Source organism: Lithobates pipiens, unplaced genomic scaffold, assembly GCF_037356315.1.
Source record: "Lithobates pipiens isolate NorthernLeopardFrog02 unplaced genomic scaffold, aLitPip1_a1.2 Scaffold_30, whole genome shotgun sequence".
Classification (NCBI taxonomy): Eukaryota; Metazoa; Chordata; class Amphibia; order Anura; family Ranidae; genus Lithobates; species Lithobates pipiens.
In genome coordinates, this window is record NW_027507791.1 from 78,268,566 (window position 1) to 78,291,010 (window position 22,445).

Below are 22,445 nucleotides of genomic sequence, written 5' to 3' on the forward strand. Positions count from 1 at the left end.
ACTATGAGGGACCCCCTAGCAACAGGCATTTAGATGTGGGTTAAACAATTTTTTTTTTCTAAATGTTTTTTTTTATTTTAATTTTTTTTTAGGAATTTTAATAATTTTTTTTTCTGTAAAACACCACTTTAAAGTGTTAAAAATCATGAATGTGTCTAAAAAAAAAAAAAAAAAAACATTTGGAATTTTTTTTTTTTTTACTCACCTCTAAATGGCTGTTGCTAGGGGCGTCCCTCGTAGTCTGCCTCCTTCAGTGCCTGGGCTCTTGATGTCACTTCCCCTCGGCGCAGGAAGGGCTCAGCTCTGCCCCCTCCCTCTTGTCAATCATCTGGGACACGTGACAGGTGCCACATGATTGCGCGGCCAATCATGGGGCTGCTCGCTCATGCAGAGGCGCAGTGGGTGCCTGCGTGTCTGTAAAGCCACAGGAGGAGACGAGCAAGGCTTCAATCCTCCGCATCGCTGGACCCTGGGACAGGTAAGTGTCCAATTATTAAAAGTCAGCAGCTGCAGTATTTGTAGCTGCTGACTTTTAATTATTATTTTTTCTTTTTAACTGGGAACCCCGCTTTAAACATTCATGCGTATTGAGGGCTGTGAAAAAGACAGATATCCTTACGGTGGGTGCCCTTACACGTTCTGGTATTAGGCAAAGCAACACATTTGCGAAAAATGAAAAGCAACAAATTGCTGCCCCTTGTGGGGTGCGCATTGGAAACCTTGCCTGGAGCGACATGTTAGCCTACCTGCCGCAGAGGCTCATCAGAACGAGCTGTTATTTTGTACATGACATCCTCGGCTGTTGCAGAATGGGTTAAGATTCAGATTGCAATGTAATAAGGCCTTAGATACTGCTAGTTTTTTTAAGCTTGTTTTCCTCCATCAGGATCCCGCTGAGATCTGCTTCGAATGCTGTCTTTCATATATTTTGGGAGGCTCTCATGCTGCTTGTATGTGGAAACACTTTAACAGCCTGCTTGAGTTTGTTTTTTTATTCTAGTGGTGTTTAATGAGCCAATAAAGTGGAGTGTTTTCACCAAAGAAATTGTCAGCTTCCCCGCGGCTGTCTGTCTAAGGAGACGTGTCAGACAATTACAAGGACACTGCGATAAACCAAATAAATCTAATAAACTAGGTATGCTACAGGGGTTCATAAAGATGAGATGATCTGTCTCAATTGTATGTGCTTGAAACCTCCATATTGCTACTTCATGTGAAATTTAATCGGTGTGTTGGTGGGAAAGGATCTTGGCATCAGTCACTGTCTATTCACAATTGTTGGTTTCAATTTGGTGGCTTATAGCACAGAGTTCATCTCCCTTTATGGACAGATTAGCACGGGTTTTAAATATTCCTCTTCAAGTTCTTTGGCATACCTGGAGTCTACATGCAAATTAGAAACAATAATGGTGGGCTATTTCAGTTCTCTCCGTATTATTGTTGAAAGGGCATTCAAATAAAAATAAACATGTCTATACTTACCTGCTCTGTGCAATTGTTTTGCACAGAGCAGCCCTGGTCCTCCTTCTGGAGTGCCCTACTGGTGCTCCTGGCCCCTCTTCTTCAACGAGTGCCTCCGCTTTCCCTGGAGGCACCCGTGCTGGCTCACTCCCGAATCCCTCTGGTGCGTCCATTGACACAGACAGCTGGACCCTGCCCCGCCCCACGCTCCCATTTCACTGGATTTGATTGACAGCAGCAGGAGACAAAGAGGAGAGAGATCTCTGGACCTGCTGCGCTCGTGCACATCGCTGAATTGGTAAGAAAAAGGGGGGGGGGGGAGTCTGGGGGCAGTTGCAGCACAGAAGGTTTTTCACCCTAATGCATAGAATGCTACAAGGTGATAAACCTTGAGGCTTTACAACCATTTTAACCACTTAAGGACCTCGTTCTGAGATTTGTTGTTTACAAGTTAAAAACTGTTTTCTTTTCTAGAAAATTAGTTAGAACCCCAAAACATTATAATTTAAATTCTAACACCCTAGAGAACAAAATGGCGGTTGTTGCAATACTTTCAGTCACACTGTATTTGAGCAGCGGTCTTACAAGCGCACTTTTTTGGGGAAAAATACACTTTTTGAATTAAAAAATAAGACAGCAGTAAAGTTAGCCCAATTTTTTTTTTATGTTGTGAAAGATAATGTTATGTCGAGTAAATTGATACGTAACCTGTCACGCTTCAAAATTGCGCCCACTCATGGAATGGTTGACAAACTTTTACCCTTAAAAATCTGCATAGGCAACGTTTAAAAAATTCTACATGTTTTTAGTTACAGGGGAGGTCTAGGACTAGAATAGAATTATTGCTCTCGCTCTACCAATCGCGGCGATACCTCACACTGTTGGCTTCAACACCGTTTTCATATGCGGGCACTACTTATATATGCGTTAGCTTCTGCACACGAGCTCGTCGGGACGGGGCACGTTAACAATTTTTTTTTTTCCTTTTTATTTTACCTTTTATTTTTTATTTTTACACTGTTTTAAAAAAATAAAAAAATAAATAAAAAATGTCACTTTTATTCCTATTACAAGGAATGTAAACAGCCCTTGTAAAAGAGCATGACAGGACCTCTTAAATATGAGACCAGACCTCAGATCTCATATTTAGACTAAAATGCAATAGAAAAATAAATAAATACATTTTGTCATTTAAAAATAAAATTAAATAAATGTCCCTTTAAGAGCTGTGGGTGGAAGTGACGTTTTGATGTTGCTTCCACCCAGCAAATGTATGGAGACAGGTCTTCCCCTCACTCATCTCCATAGTGAGCCAGCAAGAGGACGTGATCGCCTCTGCCGCTGCCGACCACTCTAGTAAGCCACGGAGGGCACTGGATCGCAGTGGGAGGGGGGGGGGGGGCTCTCCTGCCACTGATAAAAGTGATCTCGCAGTGAATCTGTCGCAGAGACCACTTTTATCTTGTAGTGGACCTCCTCCTGTAAAGGAGAACACCGGGGGTTATGGCAGCTAGCTGCTGCCATAACAACGATATCCTCCTTCAAACAGCCGCCTTAGGTTTACGGCAGGCTGTCTGTAAGTGGTTAAAGTGATACTAAACACACATCGTTAAAATTTACAGTATCCCTTTCCTCTCTGTATCTGAATGATGGCACTGTAATTATTTAATAAAATAAAAAAATCCAAGTACCTGTTTTTCCCATCGATATACAACTGTCACATGACCCAGATCTTTCCCAGCTTGTCTGCAGGGAAGCATAAGCAGGAGGAGCTTCTAGTTCTCTGCTACTGGTCACATAAAAAAACACACACACACAGCATTTGGAATACAGAATACAAATAAATAAATAATATCAATAAACTGGTTTAAATTGTCACATTTGAAATTAAATCTTTATTATTTTTTTTCAATAACATGGTGTGGGCAGATTTCTGCCAGTCACAATGTTATGCCCCTCCAGCCTTTGTCTTAGAATAACAGGGAGGTGAAGCCTCTATCAATCAGGAATATCCCACCCCTATTGTGTTTAGCTGAGAGAAAAAAGGTGTGTAGGCGCTACAACCTTCCCACATAACAGCCCTGTTTGGTGCTCAGGTCTCGAGGCTGCCGACACCTAAATACTACCAGAGTAAGGAAAGGGATGACATCCAAAAAATGGTATTCCTTTATTGAAAAGACATGTACAACACTGTAAAGACATCCTATGCATTTTGGACATTAGATTATGTTTAGCTGGTTAGTGGGAATGGAGGAGGGAGAGAATGGGCTGTCATTTACCACTGTGTTGCTCAGATAGGATAGGGAGGAAATGCTTAAGGTAGAAAATACACTGGAAACTTTGCATGTGCACCAGCTGTCAACATTGCTCTGCAAAATCCCTAACTGCAGTGGGGACATGGACAGGAGGGGAGACAGAGAACTGCAGGACCAACCAGGTGTTTTGTAGAATACAGAAAACCAATCTCATAGTGACTGAGTGAGTATGAGCAGCATGCAATACACTATTGATAGGTTTTAATGTTGTGGATTTAATGACCCCTAAGAGAAACCCTATTCATAGAGAAACATGGGAGGCTAACATTGCTAACCTGCCAACTTCCACAATACTACTGTACCCTGTAGATAGGTGGATGGATAGCGGTCTGAGGGAGGAACCAGTGAGAGCTGAGAGGGACCCAGGAGGTTGGCATTCACAGAAGTGTCGATTTCAGTGTAAACTTAAGCAGAAGATTCCTCAGCATTGAAGAAGAGTTTAGCAGAGCAAGGTATGCATTTTTTTTACAGGGATGGCTTGCTTAAAAATATTTTGTGTATTGACAATGTGGCTTTAAAGAGAGATTCAAGTGGATTCAAAGTGCTGTCTGTTCACCCCCCTTTTCTAGTGGCAAGGCGATAATTGCCCAAGACAAAACAGAAAGCATCTGCAGGCCACATAAATGCCAAGAATGTGCATGTGTTGTGGGCTCCATGTGAACCAACTTCTGTAGAGAAGACATAGCTTGGTACTCCAGGGCTTTCTAAAATAATTTCCCCATTTAAGACTGCATGACTGTCCCAAATAGGTTCTCTCAACTCAAAACTGTTCTCTACTCACTAAACAACACCATACAGGCATAAGTTAAAAAAAAAATTGTGTCATAAATTAAACATTATACCAATACAAATGTGAATGGGAAACAAATAAGCCCCCATGCTCTCACCCTATGGGGACATGAGGGGTTTCCAGCATGTCAAAGCCAAACTGGCCTATACCACCACTCTATAACTAACAAACCCTCTCTCCACCTCTCACAAGTTGTTGCATTGAGAAAATGTTCTTAAAAACAGGAATGTGTAGACCAGGAAACTTGAACCTGATGCTCTTTTGATTAGAAGACTTCTGATACAAAGTCAGCACAGCAGTAATATTCCTTTACAAAGTCAACAGCATTTGCGGCATATCCTTTGTTTACAGTTTAAATCAACATGGAACTCCTTATGGTGTCATGCAGTGGTGTTGCTAGGAGGTGGCTTTTGGGACCATAACCCCAAATCTGGGGTCCATAGCCCAGAGTCTCTGCAGGGGTCGCCAAGGGAAGGGGAGGCTCTCTAGGGACCTTGATGTAAGTGGGGGGTTCTCTGGGGACCCTGATTTTAAGGGGGAGGCTCTCTGGGGACCCTGATTTAAGGGGGAGGCCCCCTGGGGACCCTAATATAAGGGGGCTCTCTGGAAACCCTGATGTAAGTGGGGAGCTCTCAGGGGACCCTGATGCAAGTGGGAGGCTCTCTGGGAACTCTGATGTAAAGAAGAGGCTCTCTGGGGACCCTTATGTAAGGGGGGATCTCTGGGGACCTTGATGTAAGGGGGGCTCTCTAAGGACCCTGATGTAAGGGGGGGGCTCTCTGGGGACCCTGATGTAAGTGGGGGTCTCTCTGGGGATATACACATACACACACACGCGTATATTACTGTATATACATGTGTATGCCCGCCCAATCGTATGACTTTCTTTACAACGCTGCTATGGGCTCTAGCCCCAGATCTATTGTTGACCTAGCAACACCCCTGGTGTCATAGAGCTACCAGTAGGCAAGCATGTGTACCCAGTTTTAGCATATAAAAAAAGGAATTCATAATGTTTGGCATCTAAAATAAGCATCCCCATGTAAATTTCTTCTCCCAATGAGGATCCCATTACTTCCCTCAAAGGGAAAAATACTCGCCAGTCGCCAACAGTGTCACTTACATGGTGGCAAAGTTGTTCTTTGGCCAAAAGGAGCAACAGAACCTTCCTCCCACAAACTGTCTTCTACATTCCTCAATCAACTATCAACCCCTCACACTAAAATACTACTCAAGAAAACCAATAAACTGTTATGCTAAACAAAGTTGGTAAGGTTGAATAAAGACAATAGTCCATCCAGTTCACCCTGTGTGGGTGTGTGTTTGTGTAGATAGTAATTTCCCATATTCCTATATGTTGTGTTCGCTAAGATGCATGTCCAAAAGTCTTAACATTGTCAATACTTCCTACTAACACCACCGATTGTGGAACAGAGTTCTACATCATCCTTACTGTCCTAACAATGAAAAAGCCCCTATGGAGCTTAACCACGTAAAGATCAAGCCTCTTTTTGAGATTTGTTGTTTACAAGTTAAGAACAGTTTGTTTTTGCTAGAAGATTACTTAGAACCCCAAACATTATACATTTTTTTTCTAACACCCTAGAGAATAAAATAGCGGCCGTTGCAATACTTTCTGTCACAGCGTATTTGTACAGCGGTCTTACAAGGGCACTTTTTGGGGAAAAATACACTTTTTTAAATTAGAAAATAAGACAACAGTAAAGTTAGCCTAATTTTATTTATATTGTGAAAGATAATGTTACGTCGAGTAAATTGATACCCCACATTGCGCCCGCTCATACAACGGCGACAAACTTTTACCCTTAAAAATCTCCATAGGTGACATTTACAAAACTCTACAGGTTGCATGTTTTGAGCTACAGAGGAGTTCTAGGGCTAGAATTATTGCTCTAGCTCTACCAATCGCGGTGATACCTCACATGTGTGTAAGAACACCGTTTTCATATGCGGGTGCTACTCATGTATGCATTCGCTTCTGCACGTGAGCTCGGCGGGACAGTGCGCATTTAAAATTTAAATTTTTTTCTTATTTATTTTACCTTTTATTTTTACACTGTTCTTTTTAAAAAAAATTGTGTTGCTTTTACTCCTATTACAATGAATGTAAACATCCCTTGTAATAGAAAAAAAAAAAAAGCATGACAGGACATCTTAAATATGAGATCTGGGGTCAAAAAGACCTCAGATCTCATATTTACACTAAAATGCAAAAATAATAAAAATGTCCCTTTAAGAGCTATGGGCGAGTGACGTTTTGACGTTGCTTCCGCCCTGGAATGGTATGGAGACGTGTAGAGGCCATGTTCCCCTCACTCTTCACAATACCCAGCAAGGAAGAGGATCCAATCGTCTCTGCTGCTGCCGACAGCTCCGGTAAGCAGCGGAGGGCACCAGAGCATGGCAGGAGGGGGGTCCCTCTCCCGCCACCGATAAAAGTGATCTTGCAGCGAATCCACCACAGAGACTACCATTATCGGAAACCGGACCGCCGGCCGAAAAAGAGGATACTGGGGTTTTGGCAGCTAGCTGCTGCAATAACAACAATATTCCTCTTCAAAGCTAGGACGTATAACGGCATGCAGCGGTCCGGAAGTGGTTAAGGTTAAACCGCTTCTCCTCCAATCTCATTGTGTGGACCCATGTCCTGTTATGATGCGTACACACGGTCGGAGAATCCATTGTAATGCGTCTTATCGGACTGTGTCGTCAGATAATCCGACTGTGTGTGGTATGCATCGGACTGATTCTGTCCAAATCTCCGTCGGACCCGATTTTCCAACATGTTGGAAATATTTCCCGACCAATTGGGCCGGTCGGACGTAATCCGATCATGTGTAGAGCATTTTCATCGGACCAAGTGCCACGCATGCTCAGATCAAATTCCTACATCAAAGCTATTGGCTACTAGCCTGAATCTAGTCCCATCGTAACGAAATTACGTCATCACGTTCTGAAAGATCGGATTTTTCGACAACTTAGTCTGACCGTGTGTATGCAACAGTTTCGGACACAATCCGTCAGACTAAATCTGACGGACAACATCCGACGGATTTGGTTGGCAGAATCTCCGACCGCGTGTACAGGGGCTAACACAACCTGAGACTGAATAGTTTCCTACCTACACTGGCATCACCATTGAGATATTTGTATATTGCAAATAAATTCATACAAATATGTAAATATCAAAACCATAAAAATCCACTAAAAAGATCCTGCTAAAAGTGCCACGAAAGATCTCAGTCTTCCAAAAAGTAAACAAGATTGCAGGCTTATCAGATGAATATGACTCCTTAACAAATGAGTGGACATATAAAGCATATGTTGTAATACTCCACATCTGTCTCTTCTTCTCCTGCTCCTTCACAGAGTCAGCAGGTAGCCTGGTTAATTTTGCATCACGTTTGCAACCATCAGCCACATATACTCAGAAAAAACAAGAGCATACGCGCTATATAATGTAAAATCTTCAAAACGCTATTTAAAATCTTATGGCACTTACAAATAATAAAGAATAACTGTGGAGTGAAAAAACAACTCCAGCCAATAGAACAAATGATTTCCGGGCCACTTCCGCCTACACAACGATGTCAGTATGTAGCTCTGTCCTACGCATTTCGTCACAGGTGATGTCTTTCTGAGCTCTTTGAGAAGTTTTTTGTTAATACTACATAGTGGTGTTCTTACTTTTAAAAGTTTGTCCTTTGACAAGTTCGCATTAAAGTAAGTGATTTGGGAGAACAGAGAATATATGCTTTAGAAAATAGCTGGCCCTTCTATTTAAAGTATATCTGTAAAGGTGGAAGCTTTGGTAAGGGTTCATGCTCTGGGGGCTTTCTTGCTGAACCTAGATGCATGGTCATCATCCTGGAACAAGCTACCAAAAATAATGGTTTAACGGGTATGTTTAAAATTTTCTCAATGTTAGCATTAATACCAACATGCATTGCATTTTCCAGGTAAATAGGCTTATCCGTTGAGGGTAATGTTTTGTATGACAAGCTTAAAATACCTGCATTGTTAGATAAACATTGAGCAATCTCTGGGAATCATTAATAGTCATGATCGCTGGCATTAATTACTGAGAGATATTAGAAACTGTTCTGTAATTGGTTTGGAGTGTCATCATTTTAATTGGTTGAAAATATAAATATAATTATGAAAACGGTCTAATTATACAATTTTATGACAGGTTATCTTGAGGAATAATCAGCAACAGATGAAAGGTTTGAATAATTTCTGTAAATAAGTATGACTACATATAAATATGGGCAATCTGTGTTAATGTGTTCCCCTTAATGGCCTCATAGCTTATGTGCAGGATCTGTGTACAAGGTTTTATTGAGCGGAATGATTTATTGTCCATGGGTGTGCCGCAAAGTATTTTTTTCACTGTTGTGCTGTATTAAAATAATATAATATATATAATATATAATAATAAGTGAACTGTAAAAATGGGTACTAGTGCGCACAACCCCAGCTAACTACCTAACATGTCACTACTAAAATAAGGGAGGCCGCCAACATATAAAGTATCTCTGCACCATCAAAAAAAATATAAAAAAGTATGTGGCGCTACCTAAATAATTAAATATACATCATCAAGAATAAAAATAAATAAATATAAAAAAATAAATAAATAAATAAATAAATATAACCAATTAAAAATAATAAACCTCATATACACGTCTGTGCAATATGCAAACTGTGCAAGATAGCTACTGTGCAAAAAAACGCATAAAGTGCAAAAATCTTCACAATATGGTAATATAGGTGCAAATGACTAATTGTGTAATATGCAAAATAAAGCGCAAAATAAATCTTGGAATAAGTCTGTATATCAGAGCAATGCAGTGATCTTAAAGAAACGAATTGTGCAATATGCAAATAAAGTGCAAAATAAATCTTGAAATAGGTTCGTATATCCCAGCAATGAAGTGATCTTAGAGAAAGATACAGTTCTAAGTGTACAGTTCCAAAAAGTGATAATGATATATCCCAGAGTTCAAAAAACATCCATGCAGTGAAGGCTGAGTATAGAAAACTCAAAATGTGACACTCCACCGATGATCCACACTTCATTGCTCAACGTGTGCACCCCTCATTTCCCCCAGCCTCTCACCTCTATAAAAAGCCACTAAAGGTCATATGGCACTGTATAAACAACTGGCTGTAGTCACATTCCTCCTTCAATCCACGTATTTCCAGCCCGTCATAGATGCATGTATCATCAAATATATAAGCACATATAGAAGAGGAAGAGGGGGGCTCCAATGTGTAGTAGTTTTAAAATTAAACTTTAATAAAAAATATCCACACTTACATCAAAATTACGGCAATTGCAGGCAAACAAACGATACTTCCGGTCTCAGCCAAGACCAGAAGTGACGACCAAGACACTTGGCTCCTCTCTGATGCGTTGCGTCACGTTCACGTGACCACTTCTGGTCGCTGCCGAGACCGGAAGTATCGCTTGTTTACCCATGATTGCCGTAATTTTGATGTAAGTGTGAATATTTTTTATTAAAGTTTAATTTTAACACTACTACACATTGGAGCCCCCCTCTTCCTCTTCTATATGTGCTTATATATTGTATGACATGTGATCTGGTGCACAGGTGCTACTGTAGCAGTAAAATTGCTATAGGGAAAACCTTAAGGGTAAAGGAAAAAAACATTGGGAAATCTGCTAGTATTGCAGAGATGTACTGCAAATACAATTTTTTTCCTTTTCCCCTGACATACATTTTGAACTATAATCACATAACACGAGAATGCTATACATCCTGTACAAACGCTGTGAGAATATATTGCCACCCAAAGTGTTTTTCTTTTTTCCCCAATAATTGTATGCTGGTGTTGTGTCTCCTGAACGGAGTTTAGAACAATGATATGTATCTCCTCTACAGGGTTATAATTCAACAACGATAGCCTAGGAGGTTGTAATCTAAGAGGAGCCCCTCTTTATAAACAACATTACCATGATACATCTGGGCCTCACATATATGACAGTGAAAACGCTGTCCCGTGATTCATGAATTGAGAGACTAGCGTTGTATCCTCAGGCTCTCCTAATGAATGTGTCGCACAAGCTAAGCTTCATAGAATAAAATGCTTGAAGTGTTAGCAGAAGGGAAGGATGCGAGAATATTATTGCAGCTAAATAAATGCAGAGCTCCCACAAAGTCAAAATTATAGACAGCATGCTCCAATTAATGGAGTAACAAGCGTCTGACTGCTAATCGCCTGTTGGGGTTCAGTCAGCCGCAGTTCAGCAAACAGAATATTTTAAGTTCTGTACTACTGGAAAAGTAATATATTATTTCAAATGAAAACTATTGAAATCAAGCACCACTAATTAAGCACTTTTAGTGCGATGGGAGTGAAGTTAACACGCAGATGGAGCCTGTCACACTGAAAATGTCTAAACCCACCCATTCCAATTAATCACACTGATTGGCAGCACAGCTTACTCAAAACAAAACACAAATCTTCCAATGCCCTTAATAGGGATGAGCTTGGTGTTTGACTCAAACGCATGTTCGGCCGAATTCAGAACTTTGTGGACCGTTCGCACCAAATTCATGTGGTACAAACGGCCCACAATGCACTACGCCATCGCAGTACATTGTTGGCTCATGATTGGCCAAGCATGTACTGTGACAGCGCATGCTTGGCCAATCACAGCGCCGGCACCGAGGAGAGCCATAATTGGCCCCAGGCAGGATGCCTTTGGTCCATTATAGCTCAGGGGGTTTAGTACATGCCCCACACTATATAAGGCCGCCAGTGCGGTGGCCTTGTGCAGTGTGTTCCGGCGTGCAGGGAAAGAGAAAGATAGGCAGGGACAGTGTTATTTTCTCAGGCATCTGCAGGAGTTAAAGTGGGTGTTGTGTGCCTCCAGCACAGTATACACCTGTATCTACCCATTTCTGCTGGTGTTCTCTAATACAGGCATCTGCAGGAGTTAGTGGGTGTTGTGTGCCTCCAGCACAGTATACATCTGTATCTACCCTTTTATGCTGGTGTTCTCTAATACAGGCATCTGCAGAAGTTAGTGGGTGTTGTGTGCCTCCAGCACAGCACAGTATACACCTGTATCTTCTTTTATTGCTGGTGTTCTCTAATACAGGCATCTGCAGGAGTTAAAGTGGGTGTTGTGTTCCTCCAGCACAGTATACACCTGAAGATACCCCTTATTGCTGGTGTTGTCTGTTGCATATCTTGCATATTAGCCTTTAAAATTTGCACTTTTGATTTCGAACGTTCGAGTCCCATAGACATTAATAGGGTTCTAAAGTTCGTACGAATCTTTGGTCCATTCGAAGGTTCTGGTGCGAACCGAACAGGGGGTGTTCGGCTCATCCCTAGCTCTTAACCAAGAGCCCACTGGACACTTAAACCTTCTTCCTAACCAGACCAATTTTCAGCTTTCAGCACTCTCACACTTTGAATGACAATTACTCAATCACGCAACACTGTACCCATATGAAAATATTGTCCTTTTTTTCACACAAATAGAGCTTTCTTTTGGTGATATTCAATCCCCACTGCAGAATCATAGTCTCTAGTTTCAACTGCAGTGAGAGGTGGAGTGATACCAACAGTTCTCTGCCTCTTACTCTGGGAATTGGACCCACCACAGCTAGCAGCAGCTTCAGGTCAGTGTCACTGGGATCTGTATGGGCACAGTAATGTTTGCATGGGCACAATACTATCTTCATGGGCATATTACTATCTGTATGGGCAAAATAGCACTAGTTAGGAAGAGGGCAATGGTCATTACTGTGTTGGGGGCAGAGGACAATACTGTGTTTGGGGGGGGAGGGGGCAGTGGACACTACTGTGGGAGGGGGGTGATGAGAAGGGGCCAAAGGACACTGCTTTTTAGGGGCAGATGACACTACTATGTGTGTGTGTGTGGGGGGGGGGGTGGGCACTACCGATGGAGGGGGCAGAGGACACAACTGTGTGTGGGGGAGAAAGAGGACACTACTGTGGAGGGCCGATGTGAAAGGCAGGCAGAGGACACTACTGTAGGGAGGGGGTGGGCAGAGGAGCAAGGGACACTACTGTGGGCAGTGATGTGAAAGGGTGGCAGAGGTCACTACTGTGCAGGGTGATGTCAAAGGGGGGCAAAGGACACTGCTATGGAGAGTGATATAAAGGGGGGGGGGCAGAGGAGACTAATGTGACATGCTGTGTTCTTCGGGCCATTGCTTTATTAAGGACTTGATAGTTTATTTTTTTCCAAAAAAAAGGTGCTGCACTCCAGGGATCTTTGATCTCTTTCAATGTTGACCAGGTTGATCTCCACCTCTCAAAAGTTCCCTATCCCTGCTGTGTACTATATCTGCAGTGTGAGATCTAAGGCATTGCTGCCTCTCACTGCTAGTTTCAAGAGTTTTGGAAAAAAGATTTGGTGATGTCACTACTGCTGCTAACTGTTCATGAGGCAGTACATCCCAGCCTCTACCAAGATGGCCACCTCCATACAGAGATACAGTGAAGGCATGGTAAGTCAGTAATGGAGAAAAGGCAGCAACAGGAAAACCACAGCATGCCTTTTCTTGGATATATGGGTATAGCTTCAGTTCCTCTGTAAGTCTATTCGAAGCACGGGTGTAGGGTTGCCACCTCATCCCTTTAAACCTGAACACTTATTAATTACACAAGTTCTCTGGCTGATTAGGGGGTAATTAAACTTACTTAGCGCCTTATCTGCATTCAATTAGCTCCAGAACCTGTGTAAATCATATGTGTTTGGGTTTAAAGAGATGAGGTGGCAACCCTACACGGGGAGGAGGGAATTGTAGGGTATACCCAAATAAACACATTTCAGGCTCCTTGACATCCCTTCCAAGAGGGTTTTTGTAATTGCCAAATTCAAATTTGACTTGAAAGGCTAAATAAGATTGGGGATACAAGAAGCAGAGATAGAAATCGTGAGAGAGAAAGTTACTGAAGGCCTCCTGAGGAATTATGTTAAAGTTCAAATGAATAATGTAAGCAGGCCAGAAATATGCCAATTTTGTGCAGTGCAAAAGAATGAAACCATTTACATTAGTAATTATTTGTTCCTTGGTCTAAAAGGAGCAAGTCCCTTGCTGCCTTTTGGTGAACACTAATGCTGCTTACACACGATCGGACATTCTGACAACAAAATCCTGGATTTATTTCCAACAGATGTTGGCTCAAACTTGTCTTACATACATACGGTCGCACAAATGTTGTTGGAAATTCTGATGGTCAAGAACGCACTGACGTACAACACGTACGATGGGACTAGAAAGAGGAAGTTCAATAGCCAGTGCACCACCCTTTGGGCTCCTTCTGCTAATCTCGTGTTTATCTCATGTTAGTAGAAGTTTAGTGAGAGATGATTTGCGCTTTTCAGCCTCGTACTTTTCAGATTGTTACTGCTCTTCAGTTTGTGCTTGTAGGTTCGTATCTGGTTTTCAGTGTGTGTAGTCAGTCCGCATCTGGTTTTCAGTGCATATTTTTTATAGTACCTATTTGATCTTCAGTGCGTTCTTGTCCGTTCGTTTCTGATACGTAGTTATCGTAGAGTTCATGCTGTGCAGGGCCTTGGTGTTGGGATTCTTACTTTGACCCAAGCCCAGTCCATGAACAGGGCAGGGAGGAGTTCATGGACGAAGAATTGGATGCTCCAGCGTGACCAATTCTCTCACATACCTTTGTTGCGGGAGATCCGTTCGAATAATCCTGATGATTTCAGGAATTATCTCCAAATGACGGACCCCGTTTTTCACCATTTGTTGGCTTTGCTGTCCCCTTATATTACGAAGTCAGACACCTGCTTGCGGCAAGCCATCACTCCTGAACAGAGGCTAGTCATCACATTGTGGTACTTGGTGATGGGGAGAAGTCTGCAGGACATCACATTCTCGACAGGTATCTCCCCCCCAGGCTCTGGGAATCATTAATCCAGAGTCCTGTTCTGCCATCATTCAGGTCCTGCAGAAGGTCTATTTTAAGGTAAGATTTCTCCTTTAATATCACGTTATATGTATTTAATGTTTGCTAATGTATTGTATTTATTTCATCATTCCCTAATTGCCATTATTGTAATATGCTGTGAATGTCCTATTTGTCCTTATGCATGCTTAAAGTTTTTAAAGTTCCTTTTTTATCCTTCATGCATATTTGTCTTCACTAACCTCCCCAGCATGCTATCCTGGGCCCATACACACCTAGCCTAGTCACTTAACAATGTATTTTGTCAGCTCCATTGTAGTACTTTACCCTAAACACCCCCTAAAAGGTGTATAAATGTTATTTGTGTGCTTAAGACAGAGTTCCAGAGGCTTTTTTTGGGGGTCCCAAAATCATTTGGAACCCCCCTCCCCCCAACCGCTAAGTCAACCGATACCAATCCTCTATCTGCTGACTTTGCCAAACCCATACACACTATACCCACCTCTTTTGTGGTCAGATGTATGGATGAATTCACCAAAGCATATAGTGCAATGGCCTGCCTGAATATTTCCAAATGGTACTGTTTAAAGTTTTGTTCTCCTTGATCTTGATAGGTAATTGCAGAATGTAAAAATATGTTTCAATTTGTAGAGTGTGTATTCATATTTTTGTATTATGACACTTCTTACCTGTCCAATAGGGTAAGTAATGAGGGGCTGGCCAAAGTAACATGCATTATTTATGCATTCAGCTCTCAATGAAGTGGAGAGGGTTACCTGTCCAAAACACCCCCCCCCCCCCCCTTAAAAAATTTACAATTGGCCATCAGAGGGGGTGAGGAATCTGATAAGTGGACCTTAGATGTTTTTTCTTTAAATACTCCTTCAAATAAATGTTATACTTATGTTGGCCAAGAATGTTTGTGTATAATCTGCTTGCAATGTTATGTGCAAAAGTACAATTTATTTTTCTTGTTTCACTCCAGTTTCCTTCAAACCCACAGGGATGGCAGACTGTGGCTTCCCAATTTGCCCAGCGGTGGGACTTTCCCAACTGCAGTGGGGCAGTAGATGGGAAACACGTCAACATAGTCCCACTCCCCAATTTGGGGTCATACTATTACAACTATAAGGGGTTTAATAGTATTGCGATGTTGGCATTGGTGTCAGCGACATATGAGTTTCTCTATGTGGACATGGGGAAGAATGGTCAGATGTCGGATGGTAAAGTCATTGCCCAGTTTGAGTTCTATGGACAGCTTGGGATTGCCACCTCTGGAAGGCAACGTGGCTGATCTACCGTTTGTCTTTGTTGCTGATGAAGCATTTGGGCTGGGTGATCACCAAATGTGTCCGTTCCCAATGTGGACCCTCACCCCGGACCAGAGGATTTTTAACTACCGGCTAGCCAGAGCCAGAAGAGTGATGGAGAATGCTTTCGGGATAATTTTATTCAATAGTGCAAACGTAATTTATTTTGATACATGAGGTGACAATCTCTTCTTCAGCTAACTATTATGTTGTGGGTCTGCTACACACACACCTTGTTTTTGTTGTTAATGTATGTAATGCATTACTGATTAAAATATTCATCATTTTCAGCACCATGAATTAATTTTTTGAGTGACGAAAATGGCCTGATTGGGGAAAATTATAAAGCACTGTGGGTGTTATTTACTAAAGTAAAATCCCCTTTGCACTGCAAGTGCACTTTAAAGTACACTGAAAGTGCACTTGTAGCGCAAAGTGAATTTAGTAAATAACCCCCATTGTCACTGTAAGCATCAACTTACTCAAAAAACTGCTATTGAGCATTGAAAGAAGAAGCCACACATTGTTGAGTAGAAAACGTTTTACTCTGTGCACATTCACCTGTGCGTTAGAAATGGGTTTTTGAACAAACCAACATATTTGAAAAAATAAAAATAAATTTGACCGTAGAAATAATTTTTTTTGGGGTAAACAGGCATGTTTAAAACCATAAAACATACACAACTCAGGAACTTAAAAAGTTCAATTTTGATAAATTGAAGGCAATATCAGACATTAGTATGTCAAAACTGTGTTGATATTGCCTTCATCGGATGGGTTGATGTCACCCCTGTGAAAGCCAAATTTTGAACATGCACACAAATTGGGACTCAAAATATGGATGTCCCTCCTGATCCAATGCCTAATGTCAACATGTGCTAGCTCCCATCATGGGGATCAATGGACGTGTTTTGGCATGGAGCCCCTTCCTCTCAGCTACTTTAGTTGCGAGGAAGGGGTTGTACCCACAAAACACGTACATTGATATCCCGTGATGGCAGATAGCATATGTTGACACACTGTGGGCATCTTTAAAATTTGGCTTTCAATATTTTTTTTAAATGTTAGAAAAATATAAACAATTTGAATAATTTTGGTGTGTTTTAGATTTTGCCTAAAACATCAATGATGTTTTTGAGTCTTTTTTTCAACATCATTGATGTCTTCCTTGATCGTCTGCAAATCCCTCTTGCACCCCATGATCTCCCCAATGAGGATATGTGCACTTGCACTTGTGAAATGGGTTTCTTCTTCCACAACATCCACATCACCTAAAATAAAATAAAAACACCATGTATTATAAATATGCAGACATACATAAATTACCTGAAGCTGTGGTCTCAGACACTCACCTGTTGTGGTCACTATTTCGCCCACTTCATAAACCTCTCCTTCCTCCACATCCTGATGTTGTGGTTTTGGGATTTCCCCTTCTTTAGGAGATTGTGGGTCCATGGTGTCCTCTGAAAAAAAGGTATACTTAGCAAACAGATATTTGAGGGCAGAAATAGTAATATGAAACATTGCTTGGAAGTGTCGTCCAATTGTCTGTTTTGGCAGAGTCCCAAGCTGAAGACATGATTATTTCTCTTTCTTAAAGCTGGAAAAATTACCTTTTTTTATAACGTATCACACATGTAGATACTCCTAGTATCCACTGGAGCACCTGTGTGGGACACCCTAAAAAGTTTGTTCTGGTGTCCCACACTAGTGATCCTGCGTCCAGATGTGTAAACAGCTGCTGTGTGTCCTCTCCTTACACTGAATCAAGTTGGAATTTCATTCTAGTTACAAACCCATCTAGACAACAATGTACTAAACTTCTTTTAATACAAATAGGCATAACCAAATGTAGTTAACCTGCATCTGCAAAAAACATCGTATTAGTGGGGGAACGAACAATGTTTACTACGAACGATTACTGTGCCCACGAATATGAAAGTTGACATTTTAAACTGTACAACAGTAAAGAAAACCACATGGAGCAGCATGCAAGTAATAATAATAATAATAATAGGAACACATGACAAATACTTACTTTTTTTCAGAACTCTATTGAGTCTTCTGTACTGATCCTGCTCCCTCAATTTGAGGTCTGACCATCATTTCCTTAGTTGATCCTTGGATCGCCGTACCCAAAAAATTCTTCTGCAGACTTTTCACAACTTTAGTCATGATCTTGGCCTTTCTCAAATTTGGGTTTGGGTAAGGTCCATGCTTCCCATCATAGTTGGCCCTCTTCAAGATGTCCACCATCTCCACCACCTCTACAAAGGACATATTTGAGGCCTTAAATCTCCTCTGGGATCGGGGCGTTAGTGGCTCCGTGCTTTCATCTTGCTGCTGTCTTGATGTACTTGTTCTTTCTACGCCATGTGCTCTCACACTGCGCCGAAAGAGATGAGCGGGGAATATATTAGAAAGAAGATCAGGGGTGTGGGTGGAGTATAATGCATGTGCAGTGTATATAAAGCGGAACATGTGTACGCCATACGTACGATCTGTGAGCGGAGGAAGGAGTAGCAAAAGCACTGATTGTTCTAATAAAGGTACAATTTTAACTTGGTGCATCAGTCACCTATACTGCTTATAGATTGAGGCCTATATTGGGACAAGATTAGGAGAGTTTAGCCTGACATTAGGGTTTGTTTTGTGTTGTGCCTTACAGATAAAATGGATTGATTTAACGATCATGATTTCCTCCCCCAATTCATTGATTTGTACAGAGAGCTGCCCTGTCTGTGGCAGACAAAACACCCCTTTTATACAAATTTGAATAAAGAGGAAGGCAGCACTGAATAAATTGCTGGAATTTGTGAAGCCTCAGATCCCCACGGCAAACATCAACTATTTGAAATGCAAAATTGGTGGCCTGAGCAGCACTTATAATAGGGAGTGTAAGAAGGTCCAGGATTTCTAGAGATCAGGAGCAGCAGCAGACAATATTTATATCTATAAACTGTGGTTTTTGTCAGACCAGACTGAAATCAGGCCATCACTTTCAACCCTTCCTTCCACACTTCCTTCCACTCTTCCTTCCACCTCAGATAAGGCTTCAGAAGTCCAACCAGGGCCTTCCACCCAGGAGAAGATGTGGAGGAGCCCAGCTTGAGTCAGGTATAGCATTGTTAAACATATTTCTCAAAATTGTGTGTTATTGATGAACAATAAACTAAAAATATGCCCCTTTTTCATGCACAGGAAAGCCTCAGCCAGGAGGAGGCTGTGGAAAGTGGCAGCCAGGAGGTGGCAGGGGATTCTGTTGTTGGAAAATTTGAGAACCAGCTCTCCAATTTTTGTTGTCGAAAATTCCGAAAAGAAAATGTCTGATGGAGCCTACGCGCGGTAGGAATTTCCGACAACAAGCTTCCGTCGAACATTTGTTGTTGGAAATTCCAATCCTGTATACGCGGCATAACACTGCTAGAGAACTACCCCAGCACAATATTCGCAATAAAATTACCTTTTGTTTTGCTAATTTTAATGTAAAATCTTTAGAGGAAAACCTTAGTTTCACAAATTTCAGTAACGATTTCAGTTTGCAAATTAATGGCAATATTTTGTTCCTTTAGTGATTTACTTGTTGCTTAGGCAACATCTCATGTAAGTTTTAGCCGGTCTATCTATGGTTCTGTATAATTAAACAGGCTTTGTGTGTGCGTGCCTACGGATTGTGTGAAGAACACACCAGATGTTTTTGCCATATGGAAGAAATTCATATGTTTGACATCAAAATTATCTGCTCATTAGGTCATAATTTTGTGAACTCACTTTTGGGAAGGAAGAAAGCAAAACGACAAAGCTACTTCCAAAGAGAGCTGGGAGAGAAAAAAAATAGAAAATCGGCAGCAAGTTCATTACAAGCCGGCGAACAATGGCAATCAAATGTATTTTGGCAGCAGAGAGGGCTAATCCACAGACGAGAGAGTTTCTGCGAAGATGAAACAACTTGCATTACATCAGTACAATTTAAGCTCTCAGGGGCCATATATTATGGATATTAAGCCAAAGAAAGGAAATGCTCTTCGCAAAGTGATTGTAATGACTTTCAAACGCTGGGAACATAGGTTCTGAGTTACTTTTCTTCTTTAAGCTTTCTTTCTTTGCTGTTGTTTGAAGGATTACATAGTTGATCAAAAAGGTGCACCAGAAAAGAGGTAAACTGCTCCAGGAAAGAGGTAGACTATTTCCACGAAACCACTAATGCTGTGTACACATGACTGGACTTTCCGGCAGTAAAGGTCAGACGGAATCATTTCATTGGATATTCCGATCGTGTGTGGGCTTCAGCTGACTTTTTTTTTCAAAAAATCTGACGGACCTAAAAATAAAACATGTTTTAAATCTCTCCAACGAAATCAATTCCTATCAGGGAAACCATTTGTCTCTATGCGGACCAAATATGGCGCAAGGGCAGCTATTGGCTATTGAACTTCCTTTTCTAGTCTCGTCGTATGCCATCACATTTGAAACAAACAGACTTTGATGTGATTGTGTGTAGTCCATTTGGTCGGAACTCGTCGGGAAACTCCGTCCGGTCGTGTGTACGCAGCATTAGGGGGGCTATTTAGTCATGTATAGTGCTCATCTCCTCGGCTTTTACACAGTCGGTGGCATTTTGAGGTCGGAATCCTTATCTGAAATCAACCAATGCTAAGAAAGGCTTGGAGATGCTGCTGTAGAAAGCCTTTTAGTGCTACATATAGCTATGCCAGAATGTCTCTTAAAGATCAGTGTAATTTTTACTAAGAAGTTTAATTATTTCTTCAATGCCAACTAGGAGTTTTTCTAGTGTGGGGCGCCCAGGGCATATGCACCACATCTCCTGCCTGGTGCCCAGGGTCCCGATGCCAAAACCACCCCCTGCTGCAGGAGCTAGAATCTCTCCCTGCTGCACTGGCTGTTAATAGAATTTAGAGTGTATGGAACCATTTATAGGCTCCTTCTCAGTTCTAACATGTCATGTAACACAAGTCAACGGGGAGCATAGGAGGGGTCCCTTTATTCACTGTGCTGCATCTGAATAGTGTGATACATTCAGAAAGAGAGGGCAAAATTGTACTAGGGGTACTAGCGATCATACTGACCTGGAGAAAAGAGTATTAGAGTAGGGGGTTGAAGATTTGTAAGAATGTCAGCAGTGGGAGAATATTTGTACTTGGAGGAGAAGAAAATGTTTGCATGTTTGTGTGGGGAGAATTTTGGCTTGCAGAAGGATTTTTTGCTGGGGGTGTGCTAGTTAGTGAAGGATTTTTTTAGAGGGGGACCATGTATTAACTTTGTGCATTATACACCTCTAAATCTGCACTCTGTGTGCTATGCACTCTTGGCCCCTGTACTCTGTGCATTACCTTCTCCTGAACTTTGTAACCTGTGCATATAATACTCCTGATCCCTGCACCCTGTGTGTTTTATACTTTTGACCCCTGCACCCTGTCCATTACATACACCTGATCCCTGCACTCTGCACATTACATACTTCTGACCCCTGCACCCTGTGTGTTGCATACTCCTGGCTCCTGCATCCTGTACATTACATACTCTTGACCCTTGCACTTTGTACATTACCCCTGATCCCTACACTCTGTGTGCTACACACCCATGACCCTTGCACAATGTCCTCACCCCTTCACCCTGTGCATTACTCATTCCATAACCCCTGCATTTTCGTGTTACTTACCACTTACTGCATCATTTGCTTCTGATCCCTACAGTCAGCGTTACTACCTCCTGATCCTTGCACTCTGCTACTTACTCCTGAGCTCTGTGCTTTATTTATGCAACACAACACTGAAGAAATTACACTTTACTACAATGTTAGTGAACAGATTGTATAACAATGTAAATTTGCTGTCCCCTCAAAATAACTCAACACACAGCCATTAATGTCTAAACCGCTGGCAACAAAAGTGAGTACACCCCTAAGTGAAAATGTCCAAATTGGGCCTAATTAGCCATTTTCCTTCCTGGTGTCATACGACTCGTTAGTGTTACAAGGTCTCAGGTGTGAATGGGGAATAGGTGTGTTAAATTTGGTGTTATCACTCTCACTCTCTCATACCGGTCACTGGAAGTTCAACATGGTACCTCATGGGAAAGAACTCTCTGAGAATCTGAAAAAAAGAATTGTTGCTCTACATAAAGATGGCCTAGGCTATACAAAGATTGCAGAGACACCGAAACTGAGCTACAGCACGGTGGTCAAGACCATACAATGGTTTAACCTTCAGAACAGGCCTCACCATGGTCGACCAAAGTAGTTGAGTGCACATGCTCAGCGTCTTATCTAGAGGTTGTCTTTGGGAAATAGACGTATGAGTGCTGACAGCATTGCTGCAGAGGATGAAAGGGATGGGGGGTCAGCCTGTCAGTGCTCAGACCATACGCCGCACACTGCATCAAATTGGTCTGCATGGCTGTTATCCCAGAAGGAAGGCCTCTTCTATAAATAATGTGTAGGAAAGCCTGTAAACAGTTTGCTGAAGACAAGCAGACTAAGGACATGGATTACTGGAACCATGTCCTGTGGTCTGATAAGACCAGATAAACTTATTTGGTTCAGATGGTATCAAGTGTGTGTGGTGGTAACCAGATGAGGAGTACAAAGAC